Source organism: Dermochelys coriacea, chromosome 5, assembly GCF_009764565.3.
Source record: "Dermochelys coriacea isolate rDerCor1 chromosome 5, rDerCor1.pri.v4, whole genome shotgun sequence".
NCBI classification, from domain to species: Eukaryota; Metazoa; Chordata; order Testudines; family Dermochelyidae; genus Dermochelys; species Dermochelys coriacea.
In genome coordinates this window covers 98,724,828-98,751,815 of record NC_050072.1, presented here as the reverse complement: position 1 = coordinate 98,751,815, position 26,988 = coordinate 98,724,828, and the positions used below count along the sequence as shown (strand labels likewise).

Below are 26,988 nucleotides of genomic sequence, written 5' to 3'. Positions count from 1 at the left end.
GTCCTTGCTTACAGACAGCCCCCCAATCTGAAGCAAATACTCACCAGCAACCACACACCACACAACAGAACCACTAACCCAGGAACCTATCCTTGCAACAAAGCCCGTTGCCAACTCTGTCCACATATCTATTCAGGGGATACCATCATAGGGCCTAATCACATCAGCCACACTATCAGAGGCTCGTTCACCTGCGCATCTACCAATGTGATATATGCCATCATGTGCCAGCAATGCCCCTCTGCCATGTACATTGGCCAAACTGGACAGTCTCTACGTAAAAGAATGAATGGACACAAATCAGACGTCAAGAATTATAACATTCAAAAACCAGTTGGAGAACACTTCAATCTCTCTGGTCACTCGATCACAGATCTTAGAGTGGCTATACTTCAACAAAAAAGCTTCAAAAACAGACTCCAACGAGAGACTGCTGAATTGGAATTAATTTGCAAACTGGATACAATTAACTTAGGCTTGAATAGAGACTGGGAATGGATGAGTCATTACACAAAGTAAAACTATTTCCCCATGGTATTTCTCCCTCCCACCCCACCCCCCACTGTTCCTCTGATATTCTTGTTAACTGCTGGAATTAGCCTACCTTGCTTGTCACCATGAAAGGTTTTCCTCCTTTCCCCCCCCTGCTGCTGGTGATGGCTTATCTTAAGTGATCACTCTCCTTACAGTGTGTATGATAAACCCATTGTTTCATGTTCTCTGTGTGTGTGTATATAAATCTCTCCTCTGTTTTTTCCACCAAATGCATCCGATGAAGTGAGCTGTAGCTCACGAAAGCTTATGCTCTAATAAATTTGTTAGTCTCTAAGGTGCCACAAGTACTCCTTTTCTGTTGCTAATGAGGACTATCAGATGATATGTTTTAGGTGAGGCATTTTATCTTCTGTTGTATACTAGAATATAAGAAAGACACAATTCATGAAAGAAAATTATACAGGACTAAAGATGTATCATGGTTGCACAACTGTTGATAAAGGGTTTTTTTTTGGGGGGGGGGAGGAGGCGGGGGACATGGACTGATGTTTATCCTCTGGCATTTGCTTAAGACTGCTCCCTTTGAGTTATTTGATGTTATAGTTGCACTTCCATTGGCTTTTAAAAAAAACTCGTAAACTTTTGGATCTCGAGGGATGTAAATTTAACTCTGAAAGTTTGTATAATTTTAATACTTTTCTAGTTGATTGATTTGGATGAATAGTGAATACACAGTGTTATATAATAAAGGGATAATGTAATGCTATACTTACAATGGTGAACAACTCTAAGACACCAACATACTGTTAGTCTCGTTTACTTTACTGTTTGCTGTGAGACAGTTTTAGATTGCATAATAAAACAAGCTGTAAAATTAGCAATTCACCAGCATAACATTAACTGTTCGAACTGAAGTTATCCATAGAATAGTGGCAGCATCCAGCAATGGCAGTGGACAGTGAAATCTTCCCTATCCCATACATACGCTCCACTTCTATTATGGTGTGACAAACTTTAGGGAAGAGAGGTAAATTAGGTTTCTAGGCCTAATCTTGCTCAGAGTTGTGTGCTTCCTACAACATGTTGGCCTCATTTCCTACTGAAGACAATGAAAGTTATAGTGCTCAGTGCTTTGCCAGGTTGGGCCCTTTTATCCTTGGTCTGTATCCCAAGAAAGAAAGTGTCCATTAATGTCGATTTACCACTTCCCACCCCAAAAAAGCAGATATCTGTCCACTGACAGTGAAATCAGCAAGTTATTTCCTATAGATCACCAGAAAGCAATCAGATCAGGCCTGGATTCACACCTGATGCTAGTAACTCGACTAACTGAAATCTTCTAGCAAACAAATGCATCACTGGGAGTACTAGTGAAAACTTCCTCACTCTATCTTATCCAGTGTGCCAGTGACCTAGAAGTGACAGACAAGCTTTGCATCCATTACCAGAAAGTCATATTTTAAGTCAGTGATGGCTTTTATGTTTGCTTACAACATCCCTCAATGGTGAATAAGAAAAGAAGAAGAAATGTTTCCCTTTCAGATCTTCAGCACATTCAGGAGAGTACTCTATATATCAAGGGACACTCTTATGGAAGTAATATGAAACTCTTTCAGGAATAGAACCAGCAGATTAGTACTACAAATTGGGAATAAAGTGTCACCACTTGTACATTATAATAGTCACAACCTGTTTTCAATTTTTTTTAAAACTCAGGAACATTTTAAAAAAAGTTACATTTGTTTTCAGTGTGCTTCTTTGTAAGTTAAGATAGGCATGTGCAATGTACTTAGTGGCCACAATTATTATTTTCTTGCAAGCATCATTTTTTTAGTCATTACCTTGTAATTTGTTCATTGTTCTTTATCTTCATTTTATTAAGAAACCTTTTGGTCATCCACATCTACCTGTACCCAATATCTTAGTGATATTATATGTATACTCATGTCAGCCTTGGATTATTATGTTTTCAGTGGTGTCATAGCTATATTGGTTCTAGAATATCAGAGAGAAGGTGGGTGAGGTAATATCTTTTATTGGACCAACTTCTGTTGGTGAAAGAGACAAGCTTTCAAGCTCCACAGAACTCTTCTTCAGGTCCGGGAAAGGTCTTGGGTTATAATGGCCACACTGCAAATGGGGGGGCAACAGATCTTGCATTAGATCTAAAAATTCTAAATTGCCAGCTAACACTCACCTTCTTAAGGAGGAACTCAGCAGATGGTTACTTCACATGTGATTTAAAAAAAAATTCATGTTAAATGATTACATAAAGGGTTTTTTGGTGTGCCTTTTAATGTAAAATGTAAAAGCCATTTTTGGAAAAAATCAGTAAAAAAATCCAACTAGGTAATTTAGGTAAAGTTCAAGACTGAGCTATTTCTCTCTATTTAATTGGCATACAGGACCCTTTTTTTTAAAAAATAATGGATTGTTTTTCATACCTGATATGACACTCCCCTTCAGCACATCACCATCAAATGGCTCACTTCAGCCCACTCTTTCTATTGCCCACTGGCTCTGCTATCTCCCCACCTCCCTTATCTGTTCATTAGTATGTTCACTTCTCTCCCTATCTTTTACCCATCTTCTCCATCCCTCTCCTGTCTGCTTCTTCCACAGACTTTTTCTCCTCTTTTCTACTCTTCACCATAACTTTTTGTTTGTTTTAAAATAGATGGTAAAAGGGGGGTGTGTGTGTGTGTGTGTGTGTGTGAGTGAGACTTAAATATGAAATATGCTTAAGTGAAACAAACCAGTTTACAGGATACTTGTGTCATAACTAAATCTGTGTGAATAATTGATTATTTTGGCTTGCTGACAGTTCTAGAAAAATCAGGGAAGAAAAATTGGTTCAGATGAGTGCTGTCATGACTGAGCTAAAGGTTATAAGGGGTGCATCCCCACCGCCTCCTCCTGCTCCTCAAATGGTAAATATCCATGTGAATATAGCTTGACAAATTGAAATGTTTCATTTTGATCATGTTGAAATGATTTTTTTTTACAATTCACATTTGTTCTTGTTTCATTTCAACAGAAAAAATTTGCTGAAATCAACATGAATTTGCAAAATATTTCAGTTGCCCCAAATCTGCATTTTTTTTGGTAGAGTTCAGTCGAAAAATTTCACTCATCTCCAGTTTTAACATGAGCTTCACCCCATGATCGACTTCTTTTTACTGTCTCCCTTGGGACCCAATCTTGCAAGCTGCATTGTACCTCAGGAGATGAAGATAAAGTTAAGGGGAGTTGAAAGTGCACAGTGTCTTGTATTATTGGTCTTTCAGGACATGGTCCAGTGCCCATTGAAATCTGTGCAGGTACTTTCATTGATTCCAACTGGTGTTTGAGAAGGCCTTCTTATTTGAAACCTCTTTGTGGCAGAGAGTGTGTCAGTCTTGCATAGCTGTCAAACACATGCACATCTATAGAGCTGCATAAATAATACATGCCATTGTGTTGGGGACAGAAGAAATGTTATTTCTTATTCTAGAATTGGTGTCTATTGTGTTTGAAGTAGACATGAAACCACATCAAAGACCTAGATCCATATGACCCCAAACACTGAAGTTTGTTTCCAGATCCAGATTCAAAATCAGCAAGTTTGAAGTATAAATTATATGATGATTAACTCTTGGAGTTCTTCACTGATGTGAAATATTTCCTTTACAATTTATTTTAATTCTCATTCGTATTCCATAAGGATGCAAGCAAGCACAATGAACTTTGGATAATGGCAAACTGGCAAGTACAGGTACAATTTATTCAGCATAAGGTAAGAACTATTCAAGCTAACAGATGTGATAACTGAGATGTCAAGGGAGAATTGCCTCAAGATAGTTGACATCTCTTTAACAATAAGTGAACTAAAATTAAGAAACCTTACAAAAGATACTTGTATTTTTCTATCAATCCTTGAATATAAAGTGTTGCTTCATATTTACACCTGAAACAGTTCATTTTAAGTGTCACTCTTTCATTTTTAGAACACAATGAACAGACTGTCTCAGAATGCAAGCTTTTTGTACATCATTTCTTTTAGGACCATGTTATTTTATTCATAAAACTATTGCCAACAGTGAACTGGATGAGTAACACAGAGAGCTACTGCTGCTGTTAATTAGTATTTCAAATATTGTTTCTGGCACTTCCCTTACATGGCTATTGTCCAGTGCTTACTGTACGGTCTATGGTCAAAAAGAGAAATAAAGTTATAGATATTGTTTTTTATATATTATAAATAATATATATAATATAATATATAATATATATAATATAAATAATACCATACAATGATATGGTCTTTAGTTTAGCAATTCCTGTGCAGACTACATAGGGAAAGGGGCTTGGAATGACTTTTCTGTGACCAGAGCTTCAGGCATTAACACAGCATTACCCTGTCAGATAACATATCCTCATCTTAAACTGCTAAGAAGTCAGGATTAAATAATAAACATATAATTATATGTTACATATTTGCTAATAACCCTAGGTTACAGTAGCAAATTTTATCTGCAGTGTTCACATATAAAATTATCATTGACATTTTACTGTGACTGAAAATGTACAATTTGGAATAAATGGGCTGATTTTGGATCACGCACACAAAGCCAGTGCTGCAGCTACAGTTCCATAAGTAATTCTAGGGTGACTAAATTACACCATTTGGATTCCTCAGGTTTTTTTTTCCCATTAGACATGCACAAATGAAGACATGAACCACTTTAGGCAGTGGGAAGAGCCAAAGCTGTAGTCTTGCTGCCATACCTACCTACTCCCTGTTCAACCTTGTCCCAGCAGCTCAAAGGATAGAATAATCTCTTAACTAGAGAGGTATAACCACATAAGGGAAATTTGATAGAACCTGAAGTGAAAATCCTTCAGTCCTGCAGCTGTACCCTGCATCATGTTACAGTGGTTGCACTTTGCTGGTTCTGGTAGTGTTTTGGGGAAAATTTGGAGCATGCCCCAAGGTTATAAAAGAGTCTCAGTTTGGCATATATGAAAATAAGCACAAGCAGTTTGTAAGTCAAATGAGATACATATCTGCAGAGGAAATTCCCTGCTGGAAAAGTTCTGACTGGTATGCCACAGCCAACGCAATATTCTCACCCTCAATGCTTGTTCCAGTACAGTATACCTATATTAGCTTGCATAGTGACCACTGTCCACTCCACAAACAGGTTGTTGATGGACCTCCCCTGGTAGCTATTAAATATTCCCAGAGCCTTGTTTTCCTCATTTCCTGTCTGCTGAACTCATCAATGTATCTCCTATACAGGATCTGTGGAAATGTGGCCTGGGAAGGTGATGGGTTTTTGTATTTAAAAAGGCAAGCATAATGCAGTTCCCATGGTTTACATGCCAGATAAGTATAGTGCAAAAAAAATGTACATGACAGGAAGCATGAAAAAGGACATATTTTAGCAGCTAAGTATCTCAGTGAGAGCCATTGCACTGCTGGATATTTGTAAGTGAGTGGAATCCTTGAATGGTCTTTTTGCATTTAAGATTAGTACACTGGTACCCAGGCACCCAACTGAAGAATAAGCCCTGTAGATTTTACCTAAACTTCATGGCTCATCCATGCCCTTTCAAATTTATACTTTTCTTCAGTCAACTGGACTTGTCTTCACTTCAGTTACTACTTAATAGTAGTACAACTCACCTGTTGTACATAATGGAAATACCTGGGGGTGGAAAGTTGCTGCAGTTCACACATGGGGACATTTAATTCCCCCTACTTGCTAACTTTACACAGGTGTAGCCGCCTCTGTTGCAACACAGCAGAGAATAATGTTCAATGTGTAAAACTATACCGATAGAAAGTCAAAAGACATTTTGGAACTAGGTTTTACAACCCTTTACTTCTGTGTTTACAACCTTCCTAACACTTTTATGAATTTTTTTTTCAGTTTGGAATTTGGCACTCACCTTCTATTACCTTACAAAGTGTATACTATAGAATTCTTCATAGAGTAGTTACTGAATAACCATACAGTACTTCACCCTAATAATATGGCAAAAATCCACTTAATTGATCCCCTGATAAATGACATGCTGCCTTAACTGAGACTATTGACAGGGAACAGAATCAGTGCAATGTCTTTCAGTGTCTCTAAACAATGGATAAATGGCTCAGCTAATCTGTTTAAATGGCACACCTGTTGTCTAAAAACTCTTTACAGTAGTTTGCAAGTGTAAAATGGTATTTTCTGAAACACACTTCCCACTTTGTATCCCTTTGCTGTCTTCGTGCTGTTACCTACTGCTAAATGAGATCTTAGCATTGATTTTTTTTAAAGAAATTTATGTTCCAGTGCTTACTACATTGCCTATTTTTAAACCAGGTGTTACTATGAGCCTCTGATAATCTGCATGATCATTTAATGGTCACACTTGTTTTCATCATGGTGTGCCAAAGAAGAGGATTTAATAAAGATAATGTGGAGTTTATAGCTCTAGAACCATATTTTCAACTTTTTTCTGTGAATTACACCTTTGGCTTATAGGGAAAGTAGTAAGATTCTTTATGGATAACTCCCTGCTGAAAACATTGCTTGAGTCCTGTACTTTTATTTTATTATGCAAGGTCTTCCTCTAATCTGTATATGGCTTACTTGTATGGTTTATAATTGTCTTGGATAATTATTTCTCAGAAAAAAATGCAAACCCTCTGGCTTCCCACCCCCTTTAAATGCAAAGTCAAAATAAAGCAAAAAACATTAACTACTAAAGTGATAAGCAGAATATATTCTGTGTTAGTAAATGCCATTCATAATCAAAATGTCTATTTTCAAAAAGTGGCTAGGTCAAATGATTGATTTTTGATTTTCTCTGACACTCATTTAGCTTTGAAATGAGCTGATATCTAGAAATGCACAGCTTTTTATTATAGCAACACTCTCACAATTTGTGCATAAGAACAAAGAAAAATCACAGTTTATTTTAATTTATGGCTCTTGTACTCTTATAAAAGTATAAAGCAGCATACAACTAAATGAGCAACTCCTCCCTCCTTTCCTCTACTAAAAAATAAAAAGCCATATCATGAAGGATATTGAACTGTATGGTGGATTGTGTATTTGTTTATAAATCTTTGGAGACTGAAATTCTTCAAACCTGATGCTGGTTTAAGCTTCATTTAAACAGATAATGCTCAAATCTAGTAAGGGGTTTTTGAGCAGGCTTCCCACACAACTCTACTCAAAAAAATCAACCTGTGAAGACAGACCTTTATATAATTCTGCTGGGTCATATGACACACACAGCTCTTTAGGGTGCATATATCTGCTTTTATATACCTGTACCTTCATCCCAGAAAACCAAACCCTTTACTATCTCACCTACTGGTGAACAATCTCCTTTTCAACACTGCCACACAATGCATCTCAACAATGGACATTAATAAGATTGTCACATTTTCAAACTGAGATGCACTTTCACAAATGCTGTATTTGAAACTGCGTGGGGAGGGGGAGGAAATGTACTTGAGTGGTGGGACAATAATTCAAAAGCACTCAGCCTGAAGTGTACTTACAGTATGCATATACATTTGTCCTAGAAGGTTTAGAGGTACTCCTTTTAAGCAAGGAACATCCAGTCCATACTACGTGGCATTATTAACAGCATGCGTGGTGAAGAGCACTTATTGCAGACTGCAAGTAAATGTCGTGAGCGCTGTGGGAGGTATATAAAGTGCCTGGGAGCCCTCTGCAAGGTTAACAAGGAGCCTCTCAATCACTCATCTCTGTAGTGGAAAAACCCTGTTTTTTTTTCAGTGCAGTAGTTTGTGGATATCACATTAGAGTACCTACACTGGATTTCTACTTCTCCCCAGTATATTGCTAACATTTTGAAGATGTTGCAGCAACTCATAGCTTAGTAGTTTCCCCATTTCTATATGGTAGATTTACATTTCTTTGAAGCTTTGGGAGATCTAAGTTCTGAAATGCAATATTTATGTTCTTTAGACCTGAGAGAATATGGAACACTTTCACAGAGATGATTGCTCATATAAATACATCATGTACTCAATCCTGTGAGTGAACCTCCAGGTCTTTGGAGGTTTGGATAAGCGTCCAAACTTTCAAATACTTATCTAAAATCAGCCTGGGAATTCTGTGGAATCAAGCTTCCTTGCTAGAATTTTTATTCTACTTGTTTATGTGGGCTATATATATTTTAAAACAGCTACTCATGTTATTTTGGTATGTACACTCTCAGTAATGGCCCAACCCAGACAGTGCAGAGGTTCAAGGAAATTAAAACAAAAAATGGCTTAGGTTTGGGGAAAGCCTGAAGTCAATTATTTTATCTGAATGAGCTTTCTATCCCTACTTGTGGCATCATCATATCCTCAAATAGTTGTCTGACTAAAAGGTTCTAGTGTTGCCATTGTCACAGTTAGCAAGTGAACTACACCTCTGACCCTTTCTGGTCTCGATGAGCACACTGCCCTCTGTCTCAGCTCTCTCACTGTCACCTGTCTCTGAGTGGAATCAGGCAAATTTCCTACACTCAGCTCAAGCCCCAGGTTGCAATCCCCAGGGTCTCAACCATGATTTTACTTCAGCAGGTCTGACTTATGTCCAGAGCTGAAATTTTGGTCCCTCCAGAGCAATGACCATGGTACTCAGTGACCAAACAGCCTCCATAATGCCAAATATTATTTAATTAGAAACAAAGTATTTCAGAGAAAACATATCTTAAACATTAGGACAGACTGTTCACATATCTAGCTTTCCCTAAGGATCATCAAAAAATTTCTTAGACTCCTGCCCTATCAGAGACTAGGACATGGGCAGTCATGCCTAATGGTCAAAGTAGGAGTCCATAACCAGGAATAGGAGCCCAGGATCAGAGGCAAGAGTGAGGTGAGGTAGATGGAGAGCTAAAACAAGGCAGGGACAGGAACTATTGCAGCCATGTGCAAATACTTTGAGCAGCCACTCAGCTACAATTGCTGCTGCTGCTCCTCGAAACAGCTGATCTGCTACTCTTCCAACTAATCAGACAATCTACAGCCAGCTGCACTTGTTGGGTTGCCTGGAGACTGGCACTGCTGCAGGCCCTACTTCCTGACATTGTCTTTCTCTCTGTATCGGCCTCAAGTATCAGGGGGTAGCTGTGTTAGTCTGTATCCACAGAAACAACGAGGAGTCCGGTGTCACCTTAAAGACTGACAGATTTATTTGGGCATAAGCTTTCATGGGTAAAAAACCACTTCTTCAGAAGCACCTGAAGAAGTGGTGTTTTTTTTACCCACAAAAGCTTATGCCCAAATAAATCCGTTAGTCTTTAAGGTGACACCGAACTCCTTGTTGTTTCTGTATCAGCCTGGCTCCCTCGACATTTTCTGATGAGTGACCCATCTTCTCCCCCTAAGAAAGGCTTTTTAACTCTTTTAGTGTTCTTTAGAGCTCCAAGCTTTGACAGAATAAGGCTTGCAACTTGTTAGATTAGAGACCAGAGATAGTTGAACCCAATCGCTTGCCCCATTTTTCTTCAAGTGTATGCATGGGTGTTCTCATCTGGGAAACTCTTATGTCACCTTCATACATAGATCTCATTGAATTCAAGCATTCAGTGCATACTAGTGACTGAAAGCCCATGCTGTTGACTGGTTGTAATCTAAAATTCTGTGCAAAAAAGCCAAAAATAGGGGGCTCTTGTTTTCATGAGCTGTGGTATAGTGACCAATGCTACTGTTTGTACCTATTCCCCAAAGTCTGTGGAAAGTGCTGCAGTGCCTGCTGGCTGGAGCACAGCCACCTCTTTGTCACTCCATGCACCTGTTACTCCCACCTTCAACATTCCAACCCCTGGCCCACCACCGAAGCTTTGCTCCGTAGCATTCCATCTGGGTCTGACAGGATGATGACTGAACCTGGTGATATTCTGAACAGAAAGAGCTAAATGCCATACTTTTAGCTGTTTCCATAACTTCACACTGATTCAGACACTCTAGGCTTCAGTGACAAGCCTGGAATCTTATGCAGATAATAATCATTCCACTATCTCCAAGATACCATATGCCCACTCACTGACCAGGTCATATACAGTGTTCTCAAAATTATTGCATAGCAGTATTCATAACAATATTGCATATCCGCTCCAGGTGGGCATAGCCAGTATCCTAAACTGGAAACAGCAACTACTATCAATGGGAGACAGATTAAGTACAAAATTATATGATCACTTAACCAAGCTAAAAGCTACTCAAATTTTCTTGCTTATTTTCGAGGTTGTGTATGTATATTCTTGTCACTTTTGTCAGTAAAATTAAATGTACAAGGAAGGAACACAGCTTTGACCTGCCAACAAGCAAATGTGACACTCACCTTTGAAATGAACAATAAAGACTCCAAATTAAATACTCAGAAGAAATAATAGCGTAGGGAACTTGAAAAAAGAATATAGGATTCTTTTCTTTTTACATATATATTTTGTATGACAAGTTTGGAGAGTTCTCTTTTCTGGTATCAGTAATTTACAGTGATATAAAGTGAAATAACACTAGGTTTGTGTGCAGTTGTGGAATTACCAGGAGGCTTGGACAGGAATTTCCTACCTGAGTGACAACTATTCTTCTGACCCACTACATATATAATCTTAGTGTCTCCTTCCCTGAAACATCCCAGGTGTAAGGAAGTCCTGCCATGTATTCCTGTATGTTATTTCTATAATTGGTCCTTTCCCCTCTGTGTTATCCTCTCAGCTTGATCACTGTCATATTTTCCTGTCCAGCCTCACCACCTGTCACTTCAGCCATGTCGCCTGCTCCTTGAATCCCTTCCTAGGCTGCTATCCTTGACAGTCAAATACAATCTTATCCTCATCTACATCTGTGTCCACATTTCTTTCTTCCCTTTGTGCTTTCTTCATTCCTCCTATTCCTGTTCCCTTTTGTTTCCTCCTCTTACTCTTGCTTTTTTTAAATCTTTCAGTCCCCTGATTTGAACAATTTCCTAACCCCCTTCCCTTTCTTTCTCCTTCCAGAGGTCTTTTTTCCTAAAGACCATTTCTTAGAATCATAGAAATGTAGAGCTGAAAGGGACCTCAAAAGGTCATCTAATCTACACACACCCACACTTTGAGGCAGGACCTTTTATATCTAGCCCATCCCTGACAGGTATTTTTTTCCCAAACTGTTCTTAAAAAAAAAAACAACCACCCTCCAGTGATGGGGATTCCACAACCTCCCTAGGTAATCTGTTTGTTCCAGTGCTTAATTATTTTCACAGTCAAAGTTTCTCTAATAACCAACCTAAATCTTTCTAGCTGCAAACTAAGTTGATTACTTCTTGTCCTATTCTCAGTGGACATTGAGAACAATTGATCACCAGCCTCTAACATATTTGAAGACTCTTATCAGGTCCCCACTCAGTCTTTTTTTCTCAAGGCTAAACATGCCCAGTTTTTTAACCTTTCCTTATGTCAGGTTTTCTAAGCCTTTTATTAATGTTTGTTGTTGCACTCTGGACTTCGTCGATATCTTTCCTAAAGTGTGATGCTCGGAACTGGACACAGTTCTCCAGCCGAGGATTCATGAGTGCCAAGTAGATTGAAAGAGTTACTTGCCATATCTTAGATATGACACTCCCATTAATATACCCCAGAATGACATTTGCCTTTTTTTTTTCAACAGCATCACACTGTTGACCATTCAATTTGTGATCCATTATAACCTCAGGTTTCAGAGTAGCAGCCGTGTTAGTCTGTATTCGCAAAAAGAAAAGGAGTACTTGTGGCACCTTAGAGACTAACAAATTTATTAGAGCATAAGCTTTCGTGAGCTACAGCTCACTTCATCGGATGCATTTGGTGGAAAAAACAGAGGAGAGATTTATATAGACACACACAGAGAACATGAAACAATGGGTTTATCATACACACTGTAAGGAGAGTGATCACTTAAGATAAACCATCACCCACAGCAGGGGGGGGAAAGGAGGAAAACCTTCCATGGTGACAGCAGGTAGGCTAATTCCAGCAGTTAACAAGAATATCGGAGGAACAGTGGGGGGTGAGGTGGGGGGGAGAAATACCATGGGGAAATAGTTTTACTTTGTGTAATGATTCATCCATTCCCAGTCTCTATTCAAGCCTAAGTTAATTGTATCCAGTTTGCAAATTAATTCCAATTCAGCAGTCTCTCGTTGGAGTCTGTTTTTGAAGCTTTTTTGTTGAAGTATAGCCACTCTTAGGTCTGTGATCGAGTGACCAGAGAGATTGAAGTGTTCTCCAACTGGTTTTTGAATGTTATAATTCTTGACGTCTGATTTGTGTCCATTCATTCTTTTACGTAGAGACTGTCCAGTTTGGCCAATGTACATGGCAGAGGGGCATTGCTGGCACATGATGGCATATATCACATTGGTAGATGCGCAGGTGAACGAGCCTCTGATAGTGTGGCTGATGTGATTAGGCCCTATGATGGTATCCCCTGAATAGATATGTGGACAGAGTTGGCAACGGGGACCTAAGAGTGGCTATACTTCAACAAAAAAGCTTCAAAAACAGACTCCAACGAGAGACTGCTGAATTGGAATTAATTTGCAAACTGGATACAATTAACTTAGGCTTGAATAGAGACTGGGAATGGATGAGTCATTACACAAAGTAAAACTATTTCCCCATGGTATTTCTCCCCCCCACCCCACCCCCCACTGTTCCTCTGATATTCTTGTTAACTGCTGGAATTAGCCTACCTGCTTGTCACCATGGAAGGTTTTCCTCCTTTCCCCCCCCCTGCTGTGGGTGATGGCTTATCTTAAGTGATCACTCTCCTTACAGTTTTCAGAGTAGCAGCCGTGTTAGTCTGTATTCGCAAAAAGAAAAGGAGTACTTGTGGCACCTTAGAGACTAACAAATTTATTAGAGCATAAGCTTTCGTTGAAGTGAGCTGTAGCTCACGAAAGCTTATGCTCTAATAAATTTGTTAGTCTCTAAGGTGCCACAAGTACTCCTTTTCTTTCTCCTTACAGTGTGTATGATAAACCCATTGTTTCATGTTCTCTGTGTGTGTGTATATAAATCTCTCCTCTGTTTTTTCCACCAAATGCATCCGATGAAGTGAGCTGTAGCTCACGAAAGCTTATGCTCTAATAAATTTGTTAGTCTCTAAGGTGCCACAAGTACTCCTTTTCTTATTATAACCTCAAGATTCTTTTCTGTGGTGGTGTTGCCTAGCCAGTTATTCTCCATTTTGTATTTGTGCATGTAATTTTTTCTTCCTAAGAATAGGTCTTTAAACTTGGGTTTTTTTTATTGAATTTCATATTGATTTTTAGACCAACTATCCAATTTTATTAAGACCATTTGAATTCTAATCCTGTTGTGCATACTGCTTGCAACCTCTCCCAGCTTGGTGTCATCTGCAAATTTTATAAGTTTACTCTGTATGCCATCATCCAAGTGGTAATGAAAAACTAAATAGTATGAGATCCAAAACAGAGTTCTGTGGGACCCACCCTTGATATGTCCTCCTAGTTTGAAAGTGAACCATTGATAACCACTGTTTAAGAATGGTTTTTCAAACAGTTTTTCACCCACTTTATAGTAATTTAATCTAGACCACATGTCCGTAGCTAGTCCCACATGACATTCTCATAAACAATCTCAGAAACCTGACTAAAATTAAGATAAATCCTGTCTACTTCTTCCTCCATCCCCACTAGACCTATAACCCTGTCAAAGAAGGAAATTAGATTGGTTTGGTATGATTTGTTCTTGAGAAATCCAAGTTGGTTATTACATATCTCGTTATTCTCTAGGTGCTTACAAACAGATTGTTCAAAAATTTGTTTCAGTATCTTTCTGGGTATCAAAAATTAAGCTGTCTGGTCTTTAATTTCTTCCTTTCCTCCCCTTTTAAAGATAGGTACAATGTTTGCCCTTCTATAAATCTTTCATTTATGGATCCTCTAGCCATTGATTCTCTCACACCCTCCATTATTTGAACCGCTGATTCTAAAATATGTGCCAGATTCCCTGGTCTGCTAACCACTTTGTGCAGTGCAAATTTCCTTACACCAGGCAGACAGTCCCATAGAGAATTCTCCTTCTATAGAGGGATTCTCTATTGGTATAAAGCTGGTGTAGCCACCATTTATGGATTCCAAGGTCAGCAGACCATTGTGATGTCTGACCTTCTGTGCAACACAGGCCATATAACTTCCCCAAAATATTTCCTCCAGCAGATCTTTTAGAAATAGCACATAATCTTGATTTTAAAATTTTCAGTGATGGAGAATCCACCATGACTCTTGGTAAATGGTTCCAATGGTTCATTACCATCACTGTCAAGAATTTACCCTTATTTCCAGTCTTACTTTGTCTAACTTCAACTTCCAGCCAGATTAAGCAGCCCATTGTTCCCCAGGTAGATACTTATAGACTGTAATCAAGTCACCCCTTAGCATTCTCTTTGGCAAGTTAACTAGATTGAGCTCTTTGAGTCTATCACTATAAGGCATGTTTCCTAATTCTTTACTCATTCTCATAGATCTTCTCTAAATCCTCTCTAGTTGATCAACATTGTTCTTGAATTCTGGGTATCAGAACCGGATACACTATTCCAGCAGCAGTCACACCAATGCCAAGTACAAAATAACCTTTCTACTCTGACTCGACATTCCCCGGTTTATGCATCCCAGGATCACATTAGCTCTTTTGGCTCCCATGTCACATTGGAAGCTCCTGTTCAGCTGATTAGCCCCCATTCTGTAAGCATGGTGTATATTCTTTTTTCCAGATGCATACACTTATATTTTACTGTATTAAAATGCATATTGTTTGCTTGCACCCAGTTTACCAACCAACCCATGGTTCCTCTTTATCAGTGACCTGTCCTCTTCATTATTTACCACTTCAATTTTTGTGTCATTTGCAACTTTATCAGTGATGATTTTCTTCCATGTCCTTAATAAAAGTGTTCAATAGCATACAGCCAAGAACTGATCCCTTCGGAACCCACTGGAAACACACCTGCTTGATGATGATTCCCTGTTTTACATTTTGAGACCATCAGTTAGCCAGTTGTTAATCCATTTAATGTGTGCCATGGTAATTTTATATCATTCTAACTTTTTAAATCAAAATGACATTCAGTACCAAGTAAAACATCTTACAGAAGTCTATTACCTTTATTAAGTTAACTTGTAATCTTATAAAAAAAAATCTCAAATTAGTTTGACAGGACCTACTTTCCATGATCCCATGCTAATTGGCATTAATTACATTATTCTCTTCTAATTCTTTATTAATCAAGTCCTGTATTAGCCACTCCATTATCTTGCCCAGGATCAATGTCAGGCTGACAGGCTTATAATTACCCACAACATCTCATTTGCTCTTCTTTTTTAAAAATTGGCACAATGTTAACTTTCTTTAAGTCTTCTGGAACTTCCCCAGTGCTCCAAGACTTAGTTGAAAATCAACATTAATGGTCTAGTGATCTCCTTAACTTTCATCCAAGAGTTTTAAAAGAGCTAGCTAACTGCACTGCTGATTTAAAATGTCTGATTTTAATAGCTTCTGTTTAGCAACCTCCAGATATACTAGCAGAATGGAAAGAGTGTTATCATATAATGAGACTATATTGTCTGTTTTTCCCAAATACAGAACAGAATATTTATTGAACGCTTCTGCCTTTTTTGCATTATTATTGATAATCCTACCATTCTATCTAGTAATAGACCAATACTATTGTCAGAATTCTTTTTAGTCCTAATATTTAAAAAAAAACACGAGGAGTCCGGTGGCACTTTAAAGACTAACAGATTTATTTGGGCATAAGCTTTCATGGTTAAAACCCCCACTTCTTTAGATTCATGGAGTTAAAATTACAGATGCAGGCATAAATATACAGACACATGAAGAGAAGGGAGTAACCTTACAAGTGGAGAACCAATGCTGACAGTGCCAATTCAATCAGGGTGGGTGTGGTCCACTCCCAATAATTGATGAGAAGGTGTCAATGCCAAGAGAGGGAAAATTGCTTTTCTAGTGAGCCAGTTACTCCCAGTCCCTATTCAAGCCCAAATTAATGGTGTTAAATTTGCAAATGAATTGTAGTTCTGCAGTTTCCCTTTGAAGTCTGTTTTTGAAGTTTTTTTTGTTGAAGTATGGCTACTTTTAAATCTGATATATAATGTCCAGGGAGACTGAAGTGTTCTCCTACTGGCTTTTGTATGTTACCATTCATGATGTCTGATTTGTGTCCATTTATTCTTTTTGTAGAGACTGTCCTGAGATTGTTCTTAACTCTGCTGGCCGGAGATTTCTTCTTAGGTCCCTTTGCTTCCTTTATCAGTTTTCTACAATTTCAGCTTACTTCAGCTGCCAGTACAAACCAAGCATATGAGTGAGTGGTTGGTGGAGCCAGAGTGTATGGCATTAGCTGATTTTTAGAATAAGCCCTAAGAAGGATCAGGAAGCCACAACCACCCTGTGCAGTCACTGCTCTCCACTGTGTCCCCACACACCTCAGACCTAGTGGAGACTTGGGACCTCTACTTGTGTGCACCCATGTGTGTATGTTAGTATAAACTAGAAACTCTGAAGTAGGGAATGATTTACATATTATTTTTGTTACAACTGTGCACTTACAAAGAGCCAGATTATTGTATGTGAGGAAGTGACCCTGCTTTATAGCCTCTGAGAAAATCCCTGCAGGGATTATATTATTTCATTTTCTCAGGACTAAAGTGGAGCCCTCCTATTCCTTCAAAGGAATCTCCATTGTGGCTGGTTTTCCATGCAATTAATTGTTCTAGAAATGAATACTTTTATGACCAGAAAAATCCCCAAACAAATCATGCACCCTGTTGTCAGCACACACAAAAATAATCTGATGGATTTGTAAACAAAGCTGGAAATGAAGAGCAGAAGGAGGATGTGCTGGTGAAAGAAAAAGGTCAAGGTAAAAATCCCTCAAGGGCTTTTGCTTCATATGTGTTAATGTGAGCATAGCAGTAATGGCTATATGTGTGCAACCAAAATAGACAGTTGTATTGCAGAGAGGCCTTAATGTGAGTAAAGTGGCAATGCACAGATAGCTCTGCTTATGGACTAAAGACTCATTTAATAGGTAGGAGAAAGGTTTCTGTCTAATGCATCAAAAAACCACTGGTTTCACAGCTCCTTGTGTGCTAGAGAAAGAGGAAAGGAGTAAAAATTTCCCCCAAATTACATGCAATTTGACAACAAGAGGTTATTTGAAGAGTTGCATTTTGCTGGCTTTTTATCTGTTGTATATGGTTCAAGATGGTCTGCTCAAGAGAATTGTTTTAGTACTAGTCAGTCATTCTTGCTAATACCAAAGAACCTTTAAATCAGGAAAGGGAAAAAGCTTTTTTTTTTTTTGCTTTTCTCCAAACACAGTATATACAAACAGCTATATTTTTCTGTGCTGCCTTTTGCTTCTATCCTACCCGCAGTAATCTCTGAACATCTGGCATGTCTGCTTTACTTACAACAATGAACATGCTCGGGGACTTAGGTTATCATTTATTTCAGCTTTGTTTTTTATTATATACTAAAAAACTATATTAAAATACAATTAAAGAACTAGATTAAACTGACAAAAGCTAGAAATTTAAAGTGAAGGATTATGTTTCATCCTTAGCCCACCCCACTATGCCTGAATCTTATAGAGCTTTCTCAACAGCATATAATTTTATACTGTCCAGTGTTGGTAGCACAATGATTTGATTTACAGGCAAAATTTCAGCCACACTCCAACCTGCTTGTGTTATGTTATTTTTAGATAGACTTAAACTTAATTTTAAGTCTATCTTAATTTTTTAAGTTTTATATCCTACTTTACTTTTTTAAATTCATTTTTTAATTTTCTTTCTATATTAATATTTTCCTCTTTCTTTATTGATCATCTTAGTAACCTAATTCTCTCAGATTTTGTGGGACATCTCAGATTTCATTGGGGTTCTGCTATATCATTCTGGTCCCTGTCGTCTTGTCAGGTCAGTTTTGTCCCCTTCCTTTCCTCCAATCCCTGCATGTGCTACATCCCCTCAGGGTGGCGAGAAGAGCAGAAATCCAGTGGGACAAAGCAGAGAGGACCCAGTGGTTATTGGAACAGCATTGAAGTGCTTTCACATCACAAGAACAAGGAGGAGAATGAATGTGTGGGATTTGGGGACAAAGAATGCAGAGGGGATTGAAAGGGAGCAGGACTAGCAGGGTCACATGAAGATGATGAGATTTGATTACTTTACAAGTTAGAAGGTCAAGGATTTTAAATCCAAGAGACGATATGATTGGGATATCATTTGATGAAAGTAGTGAGGAGGTTTAAATTCTTCCCACCAAATATTTAGAGACTGTGCTGACAAAGATCATTGCTACACTGTATTTATAATCAGAAGATATGTCAGAAATAACCAGAGTAAGCAGGAATACACCTCCTCATCCAAGGAGGAGCTGGCTAAACTCTTAATCAATGTGGTGGGAGGTGTCAGCTCTGAAGATTGGAAGCACTCTAACAAGGGTTGCCACCCAACCCAGCAAGCTATTAAATGTTACAAGATTCAAGAGGAAAAACAGCATTATGTCTGGATCCCAAAAAATGACAAGACCACATGTTCCTTAGTGAAAGACAATCCTCTTGGAGAAGGACACTGACCTTGTTTCTTAGGATATCCAAAATGCTGATGACAGCAATCGTGCATTGACAGAAATAACACAAACCCAGACAGCCACTGACAACATAATCAGTGAAAATAATGCCTGACTCTGTTACCCCCTTCCTGCACCTAGAGCAGTATTGAGGGGAGGAAGGAGCAAACATGGCTGTAAGACATGTTTGTACTGTCCTCATTTTGGGGCTGTGCAGGGGCTGCCAAGTCCCAAGTATAAGGATTTGTCTACACAAACATGTAGTTTGTGGTAAGCTATGATGTCAATCTTCCCTGCTCCACCCTGCCATGAATTAACTGTCTGTGTGGACTCTACTGAATTTCTCTAACAGTTCAGTAATGCACTTTGCTATACTCCAGTTTAATATGGGAGTAGATCAAAACATATTAACAAATTATTAGTGTTCATCAGCTGAGTCCGTAGAGACAGTTATTGCACGGCAGACTAGTGCTGGGCAGATTCACACCCTAGCTTGCTGCAAACTAAATGTTTGTGTAGACAAGCCTTAAGTTAGAGCAACCTCTATTTCCCAGGGTTCTGAGAACAGCACTGCACACCAGCCACACTCCCAATCCAACCCCTACACTGTGGACTCAGAGCTGGTCCAGTATGGAGCCTTTATGACGGTTCTAACCTGACCAATGAAGCACTCTTTGTAAGAGATATTCTCATTTCTCCCACTTTAAGGCTCTTTTATGCTGCCAGGGTGGCAGACAAGACATATAGAATCAGTAACCCCAGAATCGCGCCCAGTCTCCAGATGGCAGATCCACCTCCCAGGCTGAATGTGCTATAGCAGGAGGAACTATTTGGAGAGCAAAAATGATCATGTGGTGAAAAGTTATTTGGGTTCAGAGGTGGTAGTTATTGACAGATGTCCAAAAAGAGACCGAATAATCCTCTCATCCATCAGGGGACACAGATTGTTTATTGTGACCTGCATCCTAGACCTCTCCATTTGTGGGTTTTATTCACTGTCTGCATTTGGTTTGCAGTTGTAATGTTAGCTGGCATTATGTTATCTACATATTTTTAATATAGTAACATATAGCCAATGGATAGACCTGTCATGTGACAAACCCATAAGGTAGGTTTCAGAGTAGCAGTCGTGTTAGTCTGTATTCGCAAAAAAGAAAAGGAGTGCATCCGATGAAGTGAGCTGTAGCTCACGAAAGCTTATGCTCAAATAAATTTGTTAGTCTCTAAGGTGTCACACGTACTCCTTTTCTTTTTTTATAAGGTAGGTTGTCACTCTTACTGGGGGCAAACTTGCTACACCAGCCAAGGAGAAGTGGAGCTGTAGGAAGCATTGCTTATGCAAGCAAGAGAGGGAAGGGGGGAACTCTCCTCTGGGTTTGGCAGAGGAGGGGGAACTGCATTTCCTCCTGTACCCTATTACTTTAACTGCTTTAAAATGTTAACCTTTTTTTAACCCTGACCCCAGCTAATATATAAAGACTCATACCCAGTTCTCCTATGTATTAAACCAGTTCCTCTCCCTCTTTCAATTTCCTTTACACTTCTCATTCTCCTTTCGTTCCTCTCTCCCAATTTGCTCCTCCCTCTTCTTTTCTCTCTCCTCTTTCCCAGTTACATCCCTACGACTCTATTCTCATGCCCACTTTCTATTTCCCTCTCTAAATCTTCCTATTCCCTCCTCCCTCCAGCCCTTTCCTTGACTTTGCTCTCCTGTTTTATCCTCCTGGGTCTTCCTGCGCTCCTTTCTATGAGGCATGGGGGTTAGATATCTTGGTGCCTCTGTGCTGCCTTTATGCTTCCATGAGGGCAGAGAACACACATCTGGGGTAGCCTACCCAAAGAAAAGATGGGCAGCTGGTTTGAATGGAGCCCCCAGTGCCAGCTTCTTTGCTCTCTGGCTTCAGTCCCTCCTAGGAATGTTCCTACAGTGGGCCTGAGCGTATGGCAAGTCCCCACTCCCATTACTACTCTCCCGCAGTCTCTGCTGGTTTTTCCTGCTGCTAACTCACCCCTTTCTTCAGTCTCATGGACACCTATCAGAGATGGGGGTAGGACCCATATGCTCCTTTTATTTTTTCATTGCTACTGCCTCAGACTGAATGGCACCTACAGTCTCACTAGAACCATCATACACGCCCACCCCACTCCTGAATCAGACTTGTCCCCCTTTAGGGGCCCTCAGGTCAGGTGAAGCAGTGACCTTTCTGGGTGTCAGCTGCCTGATGGAATGAGGGAACTGTCAGTAAAAGATAATTAACCGGGCTGAAATCCCAGCCCAACGTGGAATGGCAACATTTTACTTGGACCCCAGTTGATCATTGGAGCATTTGCTGGCTCAGTAACTCCACATTTGTTCTAAAAGCTCCAGATTTAAATAGGCCTCCAGAAACTTCATGAAGAAGCCTTAAAAGTGAAGCTCAAGGCATAGCATGTTTTCCCCAAATCTTTTTCTCTTCTTCTACAATTACCTTTTGAATAAAAAAAGTGAAGTCATAAAGCACAGTCACAGGATCATAGAATCATAGAATATCAGGGTTGGAAGGGATCTCAGGAAGTCATCTAGTCCAACCCCCTGCTCAAAGCAGGACCAATCCCCAACTAAATCATCCCAGCCAGGGCTTTGTCAAGCCTGACCTTAAAAACTTCTAAGGAAGGAGATTCCACCACCTCCCTAGGTAACGCATTCCAGTGTTTCACCACCCTCCTAGTGAAAAAGTTTTTTCCTAATATCCAACCTAAACCTCCCCCACTGCAACTTGAGACCATTACTCCTTGTTCTGTCATCAGCTACCATTGAGAACAGTTTAGATCCATCCTCTTTGGAACCCCCTTTGAGGTAGTTGAAAACAGCTATCAAATCCCCCCCCACCATTCTTCTCTTCTGCAGACTAAACAATCCCAGTTCCCTCAGCCTCTCCTCATAAGTCATGTGTTCCAGTCCCCTAATCATTTTTGTTGCCCTCCACTGGACGCTTTCCAATTTTTCCACATCCTTCTTGTAGTGTGGGGCCCAAAACTGGACACAGTACTCCAGATGAGGCCTCACCAATGTCGAATAGAGGGAAACAATCACGTCCCTCGATCTGCTGGCAATGCCCCTACTTATACATCCCAAAATGCCATTGACCTTCTTGGCAACAACAGCACACTGTTGACTCATATCCAGCTTCTCATCCACTGTAACCCCTAGGTCCTTTTCTGCAGAACTGCTGCCTAGCCATTTGGTCCCTAGTCTGTAGCGGTGCATGGGATTCTTCCATCCTAAGTGCAGGACTCTGTACTTGTCCGTGTTGAACCACATCAGATTTCTTTTGGCCCAAACCTTTAATTTGTCTAGGTCCCTCTGTATCCTATCCCTACCCTCCAGCGTATCAACCTCTCCTCCCAGTTTAGTGTCATCTGCAAACTTGCTGAGGATGCAATCCACACCATCCTCCAGATCATTAATGACAATATTGAACAAAACCGGCCCGAGGACCAACCCTTGGGGCACTCCACTTGATACCGGCTGCCAACTAGACATGGAGCCATTGATCACTACCCGTTGAGCCCGACAATCTAGCCAACTTTCTATTCACCTTATAGTCCACTCATCCAGCCCATACTTCTTTAACTTGCTGGCAAGAATACAGTGGGAGACCGTGTCAAAAGCTTTGCTAAAATCAAGGAACAACATGTCCACTGTTTTCCCCTCTTCCACAGAGACATTTATCTCATCATAGAAGGCAATTAGATTAGTCAGGCATTACTTGCCCTTGGTGAATCCATGCTGACTGTTCCTGATCACTTTCCTCTTCTCTAAGTGCTTCAGAATTGATTCCTTGAGGACCTCTCCATGGCTTCATGGCTCCAGGGACTGAGGTGAGGCTGACTGGCCTGTAGTTCCCAGGATCCTCCTTCTTCCCTTTTTTAAAGATGGGCACTACATTAGCCTTTTTCCAGTCGCCCAGGACTTCCCGCGATCACCATGAGTTTTCAAAGATAATGGCCAATGGCTCTGCAATCACATCCACCAACTCCTTTAGCACTCTCGGATGCAGTGCATCTGGCCTCATGGACTTGTGCTCATCCATGGGGATGTATTTAGATGCACAAAATTTCTGTTCAGTCTGCACTACTCACAGATGCCTTAGCAGTGACCTGACTTGATAGAGAGCTAACAAGTAAATTTTTTATTATTTTCCCTTGGGATATTATACCAACTAGTATTGATTCTGGCAGCTCTGAGCTTCTATTACAATGTCACAATTTTATAGCTAATAATTATGTCAACCCAACCGAGATCTGTAAAGGTAAATTGGAACTTCTAAGTAAGGTAGTTTAAAATGTCCCCTGCTATGACATGCCTAATGCATGTTGCCTTTTCTTTTATTTCCTGTGTCTCCCCCATCCATTGGATGTTGGAAAAAACATAAATATAGATATTATTCTTTGTTGCATTTGGTTGTGCGGGTGTTTCTTGGATGGATCTGGTTTGGAAAGGCATTGATTTTGCTATTTTTGGCAGTGTGATATGATGTAGTAACTTGATATAACATAGCTTAATGCAGAGTGATGGGTTGGAACCCAACTACTGATGTGGATGTGATGTGATGTGAAGAGAGGGAGAGGAAAATGGGGAGAGAGAGGGAGTGAGAGAGCATCTGAGAAAGAGCAGATGAGAAGCTACACCCATGGGTGCCTTTCATAAACTGATTTCTGTAGTTAAATCATCCCATTGCCACTTTTAAAGAGATCAGTGGTGATTAGAAACAAAACAAAACACCTACATCGATTAGATATGAGATGAAATCCTGGCCCCGCTGAAGTTAGTGAGTGTTTTGCCATTGATTTCAATGGGGCCAGAATTTTACCCGTGTTTTTCAAGTGTATGATTCTAAGCAATAAACAGAAAACCGATTTTTGTGTGTATTTATATCTTGCAGAAAGTGTGGAGATACCATAGTGATGAGCAATCTTATAAAAACCTAAAGGGAGAGAGACTGAACTGATGCCTTACATTTTTTGGTGGTTGCATACATTTCTCTATTAACCTGCATCAGTGGCATTACGGGACAATAACACTGGTAGACTTAGGCCACTTAGGCTCTAGCACTTAAGTCAGCAACACTTTTGTTGCTCAGGATGTGAAAAAATCCACCCTCCTGAGCGACATGATTTGCCAGCATAAGCGCTCAGATACACAGCACTATGTCAGCAGGAGGCACTCTCCTGCCAATATAGCTACCATTGCTTGTTGAGCTGGTTTTATTATGTCGAGCTGTCCGGTTGGCATAACGTGGTACAGCTGTGCCGCTGAAAGATTGTAAGTGTAGGCATGGCCTTAAACACAGGAGAAATTTTTTGTCATCCTCTTGTATCATTTTCCAGTGTAGAGGTCTGTAGGGAACGTCATCAAGGGAAAAGGGTGAGGGCAGAATATTGCTGTGATCTGGTTATTCCCAGCACCTTTTAGGCCCGAGGCAGCCAGAGATAAATGTTGTCTATTTCTGTGCCAACTCCAGTAAGTTTAGGGCAGAGTTTTCCAATGTCTTGCACCTCACAAGGCTATTCATGGTCAGATGGCCAATTGGTTAAAAGCAATCTGATCAAAATGGCAGCCTTTGCATTGTTTGCATTCACTTTGCACAGCGCTAAATGACTACAAAGGGTGCAAAGAAGAAGATAATCAAGTGTAAAGTAATATGGCTGCTCAGTTCTCCAGAACTCTTAAAGTACTCAGTAGCCCCATGCTCAGTGTCCTAGGACTAGAAAGCAAGCACTGAAGGCAAGAGGCCTGCTAGGCCATACAGGTGCTGTCCTTGGCTGGTCCCAGCAACAATTCAGACACATGATTCAGACACCCGAAGGATACTGGTAAATTAGAAAGGGTTCAGAGAGGAGCAATGAGAATGAGTAAACGGCTAGAAAACATGACTTATAGTGACACTCAAATAGCTCAATTTAGCAAACAGTAGGTTAAGGGGTGACTTGATTACTGCCTGTAAGTATCTACATGGGGAACAAGTATTTAGTAATGGTCTCTAAAGTCTAGCAGAAAAAGGCATAACATAATCCAATGGCTGGAAGTTGAAACTAGATGAATTCCGACTGGAAATAAGGTGCTAATTTTTAATAGTGAGAGTAATTAGTTTATAGAGGCTGGTAGGGGACAATGTGCCATGAGAGAAACAGAGCCCTGATTAGGGGGCAGGGCTTCCCTGATTGGAGGGGTGGGAGTATATAATAACAGCCAAACAGTCAGCCAGTGGCACAGGAGCAGCAAACAGACCTGTAAACAGGGGAGTTTGTAAGGGAGTTTTGGGATGGGGGTGTGTGGTGGTCTCATTTTCTTTGGGTTTTTGGGGGAGGAGTGTCTTTGTTTGTTTTGTTTTTCTTTCTCCTTGACGGACATTGAGGCAGGAAGGCTATGACAGGTATAGAGCCAGCAGTGGTAGTGACCCAAGCCCTGGAAGAGACAATGAAGATGATTGGATGTGGAAGCTGTGGGATGTACATGATCTGAGAGTGGGTACCTGAAAACAACTTTGTTTGTATGAAGTGCCACTTGGTAGAGCTGATTGAAGAGAAGATCCGAGTCTTGGAGATGCAAGTAGAAACTATGATTGAATTTTGAAGGGGGTTCAAGCAGATGGTGAAGCAAAGGCAAGAGGAGGCCGAAGGGAAAAGTCAAGACTTGCAGATGCAAGCTGGACTGAAGAACTCAGAGGGCAGACTGCTGGGTGAGGAAAGTGGTCAGTGGAAACATATTGCTATAAGAACCAAGCAGAGAAAAAGACTCCAATAGTGAAGGAGAAATAGAGCTCAGGAACAGGTTTGCTGAGTTGGAAAGGGCACAGCAGGCTGTCACTAAAGGAGGGAGGGCCAGAGGTTTAGATAGTTAATTACTGCCAGCTCAGCTAAAGGGCTGCAGGCTAAAGGCTGCTCAATGCTCTGCCCACCTGAGGGAGGGCGAGAGCCTCAGACTGTTACTGCTTGTTTGCCTCTGCTAGGTGGCCACAGAACTATAGACTGCTTATGGCTTGGCCCTGCCGGTAAGAACCAAGCCCGAGTGCTGTTGCTTGATACAGCGAGGCGGAGTGGCTTGAGGGCAAGGCACCACGACAAGAACATCGAGGTGAACAATAATCGGATAAAATACAATATGGTTTTACAAAAGGTAGATCATGCCAGACCAACTGGATCTCCTTCTTTGAGCACATAACTAACTTTTTTAGACAAAGGAAATGCAGTAGATCTAATATACCTGGATTTCAGTAAGGCATTTCCCACATGGGAAATTGTTAGTTAAAGTGGAAACACCAAATACCAGAGCCCTGCTCAGTCCCACGGCATAGCGGAAGTGCTTCTCGGGGTGGCTGGGCAAGTCCATTGGTATGCTTCACATGCAGTAAGACTGGACATATTAGATGAACATACACAATAATGGAGTGCAGTTACCTGTTATATCTGTGGCCTGAGGTCCTCTCATGGCACTGGGACTCAGTCATGTGTGGTGTTGGTCAGGCTGGGAGGCCTGTCAGTGGATTCAGATTTCAACCATGCCATTGTCTGGGAAAATGGGTTTTTGCCAAAGAAGATGGGCCATCACCTTCCTATATTTGTATCATGTGTGCATGGTGAGGTGTGGGTCTATCTACGGCAGAGGTTGAGCTGGACCAGAGAAGCTGATAAAGGAACTTCCATGACTGGTGATCTTGGGAAAAGACTGTAGAAACTAGTGGAGAGAAAGGTGACATGAACCCAGAGTAATAGTTTAGGATGGGGAAAATCAACAGTCAAGTGTATAAGGAGTGGAAAGAGCTGGAGATTCAAACTGAGACAGCCAAGAGGGGCTCAGAGGAAGCCTTT

The 26,988-nt window shown here is 40.3% G+C and overlaps 1 long non-coding RNA gene across 1 annotated transcript; it reads left to right on the top strand.

The window, feature by feature from the left end:
- Nucleotides 1-570: 570 nt before the first annotated feature.
- On the top strand, nucleotides 571-26,056 carry LOC122460303. The gene is made up of 3 exons (XR_006281542.1): nucleotides 571-581; nucleotides 2,469-2,472; nucleotides 25,544-26,056. It is a non-coding gene; the product is annotated as an uncharacterized LOC122460303 (long non-coding RNA).
- Nucleotides 26,057-26,988: the final 932 nt, after the last annotated feature.